Here is a 12,861-nt window from a genome sequence, read left to right on the forward strand (position 1 = left end):
CCTTTATGTAATGGACAATGCACTGACAATCTCATCTCCTTGATTCAAACACCTCTTGGAGAGGTCGTTAACACAGAGGTTCATTTACTTTGTCCTTCCTGCACTGCGGATAATAAAAAGATCGTGTCCAGAGAGTTGTGGTCAATGATTCCTGTTCAGAATGGTCCCAGGTTATAAGAGGTGACCCCAAGGTTCAGTGCTGGGTCCTCTGTTATTTATTTTATTTATTAATGATATAGAAGATGGGAGTAGTAGTACTGTTTGTATTTTAGCAGATGACACTGAGCTGTGTAGTATTGTACGGTCTATGGAAGATGTCCATAAACTACAAGCTGACATGGACACTCTGAGTGATTGGGCATCAACTTGGCAAATGAGATTCAATGTGGACAAATGTAAAGTCCTGCATCTTGGTAGTAATAATCTCCGTGCTTCATATGTCCTAGGTGATGTAACCCTGGGGGAGTCACTTATAGAGAAGGATTTGGGTCTCCTTGAGGATGGTAGATTAAATAACAGCACAATGTCAATCAGCTGCTTCTAAGGCCACCAGGATATTGTCATGCATTATACGAGGCATGGACTCGAGGGGCAGGGATGTAATATTACCACTTTACAAAGCGCTGGTGCTGCCTCATCTGGAATATGCAGTTCAGTTCTGGGCACCAGTCCATAGAAAGGATGCCCTGGAGCTGGAGAGAGTACAGAGGAGAGCGACTAAACTGATAAGGGGCATGGAGGGTCTTAGTTATGAAGAGAGATAAAAAGAATTACATTTATTTAGTCTTGAGAAGAGACATCTAAGGGGGGGACATGATGAACCTGTACAAATATATAAATGGGCCATACAAAGAATACGGTGAAAAACTGTTCCATGTAAAATGTGCTAAAAAGACAAAGGGGCGCTGCCTCCGACTGGAGAGGAAGAAGTTACCTGGCTGCAATGAAGGGGAGCGGCAATAGCTGATCGTGGCACCTGGGAGTATAGTCAGAGGGATGCCGTTTCCTCTGCCTTCTGGTCGGAGCACCAACAGTGAAATCGTGGGGCTCCGATTGGTTCCCATGGCGCTGCTGTAGCGCTACAGGCCTGCCATGGCAATCTCCATACTGAGCTTTAAAAGTTTAAATCACCCCCTTTCCCAATTTTACATCTAAAAATATATTAACAATAAAAAAATAACCATATTAGGTATCGTCGCAACCAAAAATGTCTGAGCTATTAAAATATTTTAAAAAATTTCTGTACTGTAAATGTACCACAAAAATGGTACCAATATAAACTAAAGTTTGTTATGCAGACAACAAGCCCTCGTACAGCTCTGTAAACCGAAATAAAAAAAGCTATCACTGGCGGAAAATGTTGATGCAAAGAAAAGTTGGAGTCTTAGTAACATAGTAACATAGTATATAAGGCCAAAAAAATCCCTCTGTCCATCCAGTTCGGCCTGTTATCCTGCAAGTTGATCCAGAGGAAGGCAAAAAAAAAAACTGTGAGGTAGAAGCCAATTTTCCCCACTGTAGGGGAATAAAAACTTCCTTCCCGACTCCAATCAGGCATCAGAATAACTCCCTGGATCACCGACCCCTCTCTAGTAGCTACAGCCTGTAATATTATTACACTCCAGAAATACATCCAGGCCCCTCCTGAACTCTTACAGTGAACTCACCATCATCACCTCCTCAGGCAGAGAGTTCCATAGTCTCACTGCTCTTACCGTAAAGAATCCATAGTCTCACTGCTCTTACAGTATAGAGTCCATAGTCTCACTGCTCTTACAGTACAGAGTCCATAGTCTCACTGCTCTTACAGTAAAGTGTCCATAGTCTCACTGCTCTTACAGTATAGAGTCCATAGTCTCACTGCTCTTACAGTAAGAGCCCATAGTCTCACTGGCTCTTACAGTAAAGGAGTCCATAGTCTCACTGCTCTACAGTAAAGAGTCTATAGTCTCACTGCTCTTACAGTATAGAGTCCACAGTCTCACTGCTCTTACAGTAAAGAGTCCATAATCTCACTGCTCCTTACAGTAAAGAGTCCACAGTCCTCACTGCTCTTACAGTAAAGAGTCCATAGTCTCACCGCTCTTACAGTATAGAGTCCATAGTCTCACTGCTCTTACAGTAAAGAGTCCATCTTCCAGTCTCACATGCTCGTACAGTAAAGAATCCACTAGTCTCACTGCTCTTACAGTAAAGAGCCCATAGTCTCACTGCTCTTACAGTAAAGAGTCCCAAGTCTTCACTGCTCTTACAGTAAGAGTCCATAGTCTCAAACCGCCTCTTACAGTAAAGAGTCCATAGTCCTTACTGCTCTTTACAGTAAAGAGTCCATAATCTCACTGCTCTTACAGTAAAGAGTCCACAGTCTCACGCTCTTACAGTAAGAGTCCATAGTCTCACCGCTCTTACAGTAATAGAGTCCATAGTCTCACTGCTCTTACAGTAAAGAGTCCATAGTCTCACTGCTCGTACAGTAAAGAGTCCTAGTCTCACTGTTCTTACAGTATAGAGTCCATAGTCTCACTGCTCTTACAGTAAAGAGTCCATAGTCTCACTGTTCTTACAGTAAGAGTCCATAGTCTCACTGCTTACAGTATAGAGTCACAGTCTCACTGCTCTACAGTATAGAGTCCATAGTCTCACCGCTCTTACAGTAAAGAGTCCATAGTCTCACTGGCTCCTACAGTAAAGAGGTCCATAGTCTCACCCGCTCTTACAGTAAAGAGTCTATAGTCTCACTGCTCTTACGGTATAGAGTCCATAGTCTCACTGCTTCTTACAGTAAAGAGTCCATAGTCTCACCGCTCTTACAGTAAAGAGTCCATAGTCTCACTGCTCTACAGTAAAGAGTCTATAGTCTCACTGCTCTTACAGTATAGAGTCCACAGTCTCACTGCTCTTACAGTAAAGAGTCCATAGTCTCACTGCTCCTACAGTAAAGAGTCCATAGTCTCACCTGCTCTTACAGTAAAGAGTCCATAGTCTCACCGCCTCTTACAGTACAGAGTCCATAGTCTCACCGCTCTTACAGTAAAGAGTCCATAGTCTCACTGCTCTTACAGTAAAGAGTCCATAGTCTCACTGCTCTTACAGTAAAGAGTCTATAGTCTCACTGCTCTTACAGTATAGAGTCCACAGTCTCACTGCTCTTACAGTAAAGAGTCCATAGTCTCACTGCTCCTACAGTAAAGAGTCCATAGTCTCACTGCTCTTACAGTAAAGAGTCCATAGTCTCACTGCTCTTACAGTAAAGAGTCTATAGTCTCACTGCTCTTACAGTATAGAGTCCACAGTCTCACTGCTCTTACAGTAAAGAGTCCATAGTCTCACTGCTCCTACAGTAAAGAGTCCATAGTCTCACTGCTCTTACAGTAAAGAGTCCATAGTCTCACTGCTCTTACAGTAAAGGGTCCATAGTCTCGGCTCTTACCGTAAAGTTACGGCTCTTACCGTAAAGAATCCTCTTCTATGTTTGTGTACAAACCTTCTTTCCTGCAGATGATGTCCCCTCGTCACAATCACAGTCCTGGGGATAAATAGATGATGGGAGTGATCTCTGTACTGACTCCTTATATATTTATACATAGTTATTAGATCTCCCCTCAGTCATCTTTTTTCTAAAGTGAATAACCCTAACTTTGATAATCTTTCAGGGTCCTGTAGTTGCCCAATTCCAGTTGATACTTTAGTTGCCCCCCTCTGAACCCTCTCCAGCTCTGCTATGTCTGCCTTGTTCACAGGAGTCCAGAACTGTACACAGTCCTCCATGTGTGGTCTGACTAGTGATGTGTAAAGTGGTAGGACTATATTCTTATCACTGCCATCTATGCCCCTTTTAATGCAACCCATTATCTTATTGGCCTTGGCAGCAGCTGCCTGACACTGGTTTCTACAGCTTAGTTTGCTGTTTATTAAAATTCCTAGATCCTTTTCCATGTCAGTGTTACCGAGTGTTTTACCATTTAGTATGTACGGGTGACGTGTAGTATGTACGGGTGACTTGCTTTATTTCTTCCCATGTGCATAACCTTATATTTGTCAGTGTTAAACCTCATCTGCCACTTATCTGCCCAAGACTCCAATCTATCCAGATCCCTCTGTAGTATATATACATTATACTGTCCTCTGTAGTATATATACAGTATACTGTCCTCTGTAGTATATATACATTATACTGTCCTCTGTAGTATATATACAGTATACTGTCCTCTGTAGTATATATACATTATACTGTCCTCTGTAGTATATATACAGTATACTGTCCCCTGTAGTATATATACAGTATACTCTCCTCTGTAGTATATATACAGTATATACAGTGTACTGTCCTCTGTAGTATATATACAGTATACTGTCCCCTGTAGTATATATATACAGTATACTGTCCTCTGTAGTATATATATATATACACAGTATACTCTCCTCTGTAGTATATATACAGTATATACAGTGTACTGTCCTCTGTAGTATATACACAGTGTACTGTCCTCTGTAGTATATATACAGTATACTGTCCTCTGTAGTATATATATATATATATATATACAGTATACTCTCCTCTGTAGTATATATACCATATACTGTCCTCTGTAGTATATAAACAGTCCTCTGTAGTATATATATACCATATACTGTCCTCTGTAGTATATAAACAGTCCTTTGTAGGATATATACAGTATACTATCCTCTGTAGTATATATATACAGTATACTCTCCTCTGTAGTATATAAACAGTCCTCTGTAGTATATATATACCATATACTGTCCTCTGTAGGATATATACAGTACACTGTCCTCTGTAGTATATATACAGTATACTGTCCTCTGTAGTATATATACAGTATACTGTCCTCTGTAGTATATATATAGTATATTGTCCTCTGTAGTATATATACAGTATACTGTCCTCTGTAGTATATATACAGTATACTGTCCTCTGTAGTATATATATAGTATATTGTCCTCTGTAGTATATATACAGTATACTGTCCTCTGTAGTATATATACAGTATACTGTCCTCTGTAGTATATATATACACAGTATACTGTCCTCTTCAGTGTTAATTACTTTACACAGTTTAGTGTCATCTGCAAAAATTTATATTTTACTATGCGCACCTTCTACAAGATCATTAATAAATATATTGAAGAGGGTAGGGCCCAATACTGACCCCTGAGGTACCCCACTAGTGACAGTGACCCCTCCAGTACTGACCCCTGAGGTACCCCACTAGTGACAGTGACCCCTCCAGTACTGACCCCTGAGGTACCCCACTAGTAACAGTGACCCTTCCAGTACTGACCCCAGAGGTACCCCACTAGTGACAGTGACCCCTCCAGTACTGACCCCTGAGGTACCCCACTAGTAACAGTTACCCCTCCAGTACTGACCCCAGAGGTACCCCACTAGTGACAGTGACCCCTCCAGTACTGACCCCTGAGGTACCCCACTAGTGACAGTGACCTCTCCAGTACTGACCCCTGAGGTACCCCACTAGTGACAGTGACCCCTCCAGTACTGACCCCTGAGGTACCCCACTAGTAACAGTGACCCTTCCAGTACTGACCCCAGAGGTACCCCACTAGTAACAGTTACCCCTCCAGTACTGACCCCAGAGGTACCCCACTAGTGACAGTGACCCCTCCAGTACTGACCCCTGAGGTACCCCACTAGTGACAGTGACCCCTCCAGTACTGACCCCTGAGGTACCCCACTAGTGACAGTGACCCCTCCAGTACTGACCCCTGAGGTACCCCACTAGTGACAGTGACCCCTCCAGTACTGACCCCTGAGGTACCCCACTGGTGACAGTGACCCCTCCAGTATTGACCCCTGAGGTACCCCACTAGTGACAGTGACCCCTCCAGTACTGACCCCTGAGGTACCCCACTAGTAACAGTGACCCCTCCAGTACTGACCCCAGAGGTACCCCACTAGTGACAGTGACCCCTCCAGTACTGACCCCTGAGGTACCCCACTAGTGACAGTGACCCCTCCAGTACTGACCCCTGAGGTACCCCACTAGTGACAGTGACCCCTCCAGTACTGACCCCTGAGATTTACCGTTAATACCCACCCTCTGTTTTCTATCACTCAGCCTGTTACTTACCCACATACAGACGTTTTCTCCCAGTCCGAGCATTCTCATTTTATATACTAACCTTTATGTGTCAGTGTCAAATGCTTTGGAAAAGTCCAGATATACGACATCCATTGATTCGCCGCTGTCAAGTCTAGAACTTACCTCCTCATAGAAACTGAATAAATTAGTCTGACATGACCGATCCCTCATGAAGCCGTGCGGATATGGCGTTATTTGCCTATTTCCGTTCAGATGCTCTAACATAGCATCTCTTAGAAAACCTTCAAACAGTTTACCCACGACAGATGTTACACTTACCGGCCTATAGTTTCCAGGCTCAGTTTTTTTTACCCTTTTTGAATATTGGCACCACATTTGCCATGCACCAATCCTGTGGGACATTCCCTGTCAGTATAGAGTCTGCAAATATCAGAAATAAGGGTCTGGCTATGACATTGCTTAATTCCCTTAGGATACGGGAGTGTATGCCATCTGGGCCCGGCCATTTGTCTATTTAAATCTTTTTAAGTCGCTGTTGTACTTCTTCCTGGGTCAGACAGGACACTTTTAATGGGGAATTTATTTTTACATTCATCATTTCATCTGACAGTTTAGTTTCCTCAGTGAATACATTGGAGAAATACATTGCAAAATACATTGCAAAAGTTTTTTTTGTTTTTTTTTAAGTTGTAAAACAAATACCTACACAAGTTTGGTATCACTGGATTCGTATTGAGCCGCAGAATAAGGACGTCAGGTCATTAGTAGCGTATAGTGAACGCCGTGATGTCAATACCCCAAAAATCTTGGTGGAATTATGTTTTTTTTTTTTTTTTTTCAATTTAACCCCACAAAGATTTTTTTTCCCGTTTTCCAATAAAAAAACAGGTTAAATTAAATGGTACCATTACAAAATGCATAAGCCCCCAAATGGATATGTGAACGGAAAAATAAAAAAGTTATGGCTATTGCAACGTGGGGAGTAAAAAATGAAAAGGCAAAACACAATTGTTACATTGTCCATAGTTGTGACTTAAATGCAATCAGACACATTGGGGGTCATTTACTATCCAGAAATACATCTATATTAGGCATATTTCTGGCACAGATTGCGGCACAATATATTAGACCGGCGCTCGATGCGCTAAAGTTATGGAGAGTCCGGCGCCTCTTCATAACTTCGGTGGATCCACACCAGCACAGGGCCTTATTAAGACCAGAGTCTGAATGTCTAAAGCGCCGGTCTTAAAAAATGACCCCCATTATATTGGATCAGTGCGGAAATCCAGGTCATTCCAAAGGGTTCACTTACTAATTTTCAGTTTTTAATTTTTGCAAATCTCCTGTATGGTCCTGCACTGCTCATGAAAAGCCACAATGTGGTCATATGCAGTGTGGGCAGTGACCCATATGATGACCCGGCTCCAATCCCGTCTTCTGATCTGTCCTTTACATTACAGAACATGGAGAGCGATAAGTCAACAGCTGCTTGGAAAGGATAAATTCCTGCTTCTGTTTTCCTCCTTCCATTTACTTAGCAATGTTGACACAAGAAAGGAGAATATTTCACAGGATGAGATCTGCGCTCAACCAACACCCCCCCAAATATGTAATGTGCTTGAGGTCAATTTGCCAAGATGTTGTAAGAGGAAGAATCTTCATCTTGCGTAACAGAGTCACCATCTGCTGCATCTTCTGAGGCTTCTGCCTTTGAGTGAATCTTACGATCTTGACATCATCATGACAACTGGTTCAGGTGCTCGATGCAATAAACCCAGAGGAACTTTCATGGGGAAAATATTTCCAGTAATATAATGGAGCTCCGGTCATCTCTATGGGAGTGCCAGAGATACCAGAGCACTCTACTCACCTCGACCTCACCTACTCGTCTCCAGCAGTCCCATGGAGATGACTGGAGCTGCAGGGCGCATGCACGACCACCACACCATTCATATGAGGAAACACATTCTTGTGATGAGTGGGGGTTCTAGCAGTCGGACCCCCACTGATTAATCACGTATCACCTATCCTATGGATAGCGGATAATTGTTACTGGAGCAGAGGAACCAAAGGAGCTCCAGATTGGCTTCACGCCGCTGGTATACATGCTTGAGCCCCCAATAGAAAAATTATGCAGCGATTTTCTATATGAGGTGTAAGAAGGTACCTGGAATCATCGTGGATGGAAGGTATGTGTCATCGAGGTTCCTGGCCTCCGTGAAGTAAGAGTCAGTATTTTAAGTGTCAGCAGCAGCTATTGCTAATTGACACCGTGAGATTTAGCATGGCTGTAATAGCTGATCCGGGACGGCTCTTACTGGGAGTAGTCAAAGTGCTGGGTGGGTGACTACTCCCCATATTCCAGGCCGAGTTTTGCCAGACATAAAAACCAGCCAGCACTGCCGGGTGGGGAGGATTTACCTCCCTCTGACAGTGGAGCTCAGGGGTCTGTGTGCTGCCATCTGAGGGCTATGCTGGGATCTGAGGTTTGAGCCGGGCTGGAGGACTCAGGCCCCTCTAAAGGCGAACAGGCCCCCTATGAACTTGATGAGGCTGAACTGCTAACAGGGTGTGAATTAACACCCAGGAGAAAAGGTGACTTTTATTGTTTATGGACTTTCCTTGTGTGTGAACAAACACCAAGCCTCCTGCATTTTGTGATGCACCAATGTGTGAATAAACACCGCTGTCTGATTCAAGGACTGTGCACTTTGCCTCTATACTGCATCCGCTAGTCCTAACTACCAGAGCGAATCCCCACAATTGGTGGAGGATGCGGGCAAACGCTGTGAGGCTGGCGTGAACGCCAATATTTTTTAGGGTTTGCATTTTTGGGCACAGTTGTATGTCGTACATCAAACCAGCTGTGTTTCAACCTGTGCCCCACAAAAAAATGGAGGCTGTTGTGAAGGCCCTCATGGAGGCTAATTAGCAGCAGTGAGAGACCAACCAGTTGCTGCTACAATACGCGATGGCTTTGCAGACAGCAAGAGCAACCCCATGCATCCACCATGCCTGGAAAGCAGTCCGTGCAACGATTCCTAAGATGACACCCGCAGACGACATCAAAACCTACCTGGCAGATGTACGAGAAAGTGGCAATCAGGGAAAAGCTGCCCCGAGACCAGTGGGCTGAGGTCGTCGCTCCTTTGCTGGCATCAGTCCCAGCGGGTGTATTTCGACTTGCTGGACGATCAAGATTTTGGCAAGACTGGGGGTGAATGCGTTGGTCCGGGCCCAGTGGGTACATCAGTGGGGGGTTTAAGCCTGCTGAGCCCGCGAGACCCCAGTATTATGACTTACTCCACCTTTTGCAAAAGTGGCTACAGCCTGATGTCCCACGGCTATGCTGGATAGACTATTGGCTGACATATTCTGGAGGGCACTGCCACCCTCTCTCCAGCACTGGATCAGCCAGATATCTCCTGGAAATGGTGGACCTGATGGAACGCTATGAGGCCACCAAGAATCTCAAGGGGGGTTCTTTTGGGAGAAGGGCAGGCAAACTCCAGAACTCCCCACCCCAGGCCCACTAGTATGAGCCAATGAAACCCCCCTGGAGGTTCTCCCTATGGGCCAGACCCAGTTAATCTGCTGGCGGTGTCAGGAACCTGGCCACACCAGGGCTGACTGTCCTCATCAGGTTGAGCCCATGGACACTAATTGTGGTTACCGACAATCGTTATATGCTAGAAAACTGTGTGCCACAGGTACCCCGTAGGCTCTAGACCACTTGTGCGAGGTGGAAGTGGGAGACACTCAAGCGGAGGCGCTGCTGGACTCAGGGAACTTGGTGACCCTGGTAAGGGCTACCCTGGTGCGGTCCACTAAGTATACTGGCCTGAAAATTGGGGTGATGTGCATTCATGGAGACTTGAAAGACTATCCCACCGCGCTGGTGTCTCTAACCACGGTAGCCAGCAGTTGGACCCACTATGAACTCATAATAGGGAGAGACTTTCCAGGTTGCCCTGCCCTATGGCTGGTTGTGAAAGTTAAGGAATAAGCCCAGGAGATTGGCCTTGTTCAGTGGTACGGCCAGAACCCTGGGAACCTGAGGCCAAAGGGCCAGCAGTAGGGGTGACCGCCACTTCGGTGGAAGTGGCGGTTAGAATTAGCCCACCAACATGTTCTCGGGAGTCATCTGGGACTGCAATAGACACAGGACCGGATACTAAAACGGTTTTACTGGCCCGGTGTCTTAGAGAGGTGGATGACTTTTGTAAGTCTTGCCCGACCTGCCAAACCACTAGCCCCCAGCACCTGTTCCGCAGTCCCTTAGTGTCCCTCCCGATTATCCAGGTACCATTTGAGAGAATCACTATGGATCTCGTAGGCCCAGTACCAAAGTCCGCTAGGGGGCACCAACACATCTTGGTCGTCCTGGACTACACCACTCGGTACCCGGAGGTGGTGCCACTGCGACATACATTGGCTAAACTTATAGCAAGAGTTAACGGAGATGTTTTCCCGAGTGGGGATACCCAAAGAGGTTCTGACTGACCAGGGGACTACTTTTATGTCCAAGGTCATGCAGGTGCTCCGTAAGTTGCTGAATATCAAACAGATACGGACGTCCGTCTATCACGCGCAAACTGACGGCCTAGTAGAAAGGTTTAATCAAACGTTAAAAACCATGTTGAAATGAGTAGTGTCTAAGGATAGAAAGGACTGGCACCTCCTTCTGCCCTATCTTATTTTCGCAGTGCGAGAAGTGCCCCAGGCCTCTACTGGGTTCTCGCCCTTTGAACTACTATACGGCAGACATCCACGTGGTCTGTTGGACATAGCCAAAGAGGCGTGGGAGCAACAACCCACTCCACATAAAAGTGTTGTTGAATACGTCACCCAGATGCAGGAATGTATGGAAACCGTGTTGCCGCTGGTAAAGGAACATATGGAGGCTGCTCAGCAAGCCCCGAGTCGGGTGTATAATCGGCAAGCTCGGGTCCGGATCTTTAACCCGGGAGATCGGGTTTTGGTTCTGGTGCCGACCGTGGACAGTAAGTACCTGGCTAGGTGGCAGGGGCCCTACGAGGTACTCGAAAAGGTTGGAGAAGTAAACTACAAGGTACACCAGCCAGGGCGGCTGAAGCCGGAGCAGGTTTACCATGTGAATTTACTTAAACCGTGGAAAGATAGGGAAACCTGTATGGAAGACAGTTCGTGGCCTACCTTTCTAGGGGGAGAGGTACCGGCCCCTCAGTATGATGCCAGAGAGGCGGCTGCCACAGTGAAGATTACTGACAGCCTCTCCTCTAAACAGACTCAGGAGACCAGGGAGTTCATCAGCAGGAACACAGATGTGTTCTCGGTCCTCCCTTTCTGGACGCACTTCCATAATCCAGCATGATTGTCACTGAGCCTCAGGCCAAAATTTGGTTGAAACTATACAGGGTACCTGAGGCTCGGCGACAGTCCATCTCTGAGGAAGTGCAGCTAATGCTGCAACTAGACATCATCGAGGAGTCTAGAAGTGAGTGGGCCAGTCTTATAGTATTGATACCCAAACCAGACGGGATGTTGCGGTTTTGTAACGATTTTCAAAAATTAATCGAGGTTTCTAAGTTCGATGCGTATCCCATGCCCCGGATAGACGAGCTGATTGAGAGGTTAGGACAAGCCCGGTATTTTTATGTTTTGGACTTCACTAAAGGGTACCGGCAGGTGCCCCTAACGAAGGCTGCCAAAGAGAAAACTGCCTTCATCACACCAGAGAGGGTGTATCAGTATAAGGTGTTACCCTTTGGTCTGCATGGCGCCCCGCCACTTTCCAAAGGCGAAAATCAGTGATGGTTCGCTGGGATGATCGGGCGGAAGAGGCTTTTTCCACTTTGAAGTCGGCCTTGTGTGGGGCACCGGTTTTGGTGATGCCCGACTTCAAAAGGGAGTTCGTGGTACAGGCTGATGCCTCCGAAGTAGGTCTCGGTGCTGTACTGTCTCAGGAAGTCAATGGAGAGGAACATCCCACTGTCTTCCTCAGCCGCAAGCTCACCCCAGCCGAGACCGGGTACAGTATAGTGGAGAGAGAGTGCCTGGCTATCAAGTGGGCACCCGAGTCTCTCCGCTACTATTTGTTGGGGAGAACATTGGCATTTGGAGCGCAGCGTCAGGAACACGAATTGTGACTGGTGACCGACCACTCCCCTCTCAAGTGGAAGAGCCAGGCCAAGGACAGAAATGCCAGGGTCACCAGGTGGTTCCTGTCCTTACAGAACTTTAAGTTCTCTGTGGAACACAGGGCAGGCCGGTTGCAGTGAAAAGCAGATGCCCTGTCCCGGGTATACTGTATGGAAGGTGTTCACCCCCCTCAGGGTTAAACAAAGGGGGGGGGGTATGTTAGAAGGTACCTGGAATCATCTTGGATGATAGGTACATGTCACCAAGGTTCCTGGCCTCGGTGGAGTAAGAGCCAGTATTTTATGCGTCAGCAGCAGCTATTGCTAATTGACACCTTGAGATTTAGTATGGCTGTCCTAGCTGACCTGGGACGGCTCTTACTGGGAGTAGTCAAAGTGCTGGGTGGGTGGCTACTCCTCATGTTCCAGGCCGGGTTTTACCAGGCATAAAAACCAGCCAGCACTGCCAGGTGTGGTGGATTTACCTGCCTCTGACAGTGGAGCTCAGGGGTCTGTGTGCTGTGAACTGAGGGCTGTGCTGGGATTTGAGGTTTGAGCCGGGCTGGAGGACTCAGGCCCCTCTAAAGGCGAACAGGCCGTCTATAGACTTGATGAGGCTGAACTGCCGACAGGGTTAACACCCAGGAGAAAAGGTGACT

Source organism: Bufo gargarizans, unplaced genomic scaffold (assembly GCF_014858855.1).
Source record: "Bufo gargarizans isolate SCDJY-AF-19 unplaced genomic scaffold, ASM1485885v1 original_scaffold_1504_pilon, whole genome shotgun sequence".
NCBI classification, from domain to species: domain Eukaryota; kingdom Metazoa; phylum Chordata; class Amphibia; order Anura; family Bufonidae; genus Bufo; species Bufo gargarizans.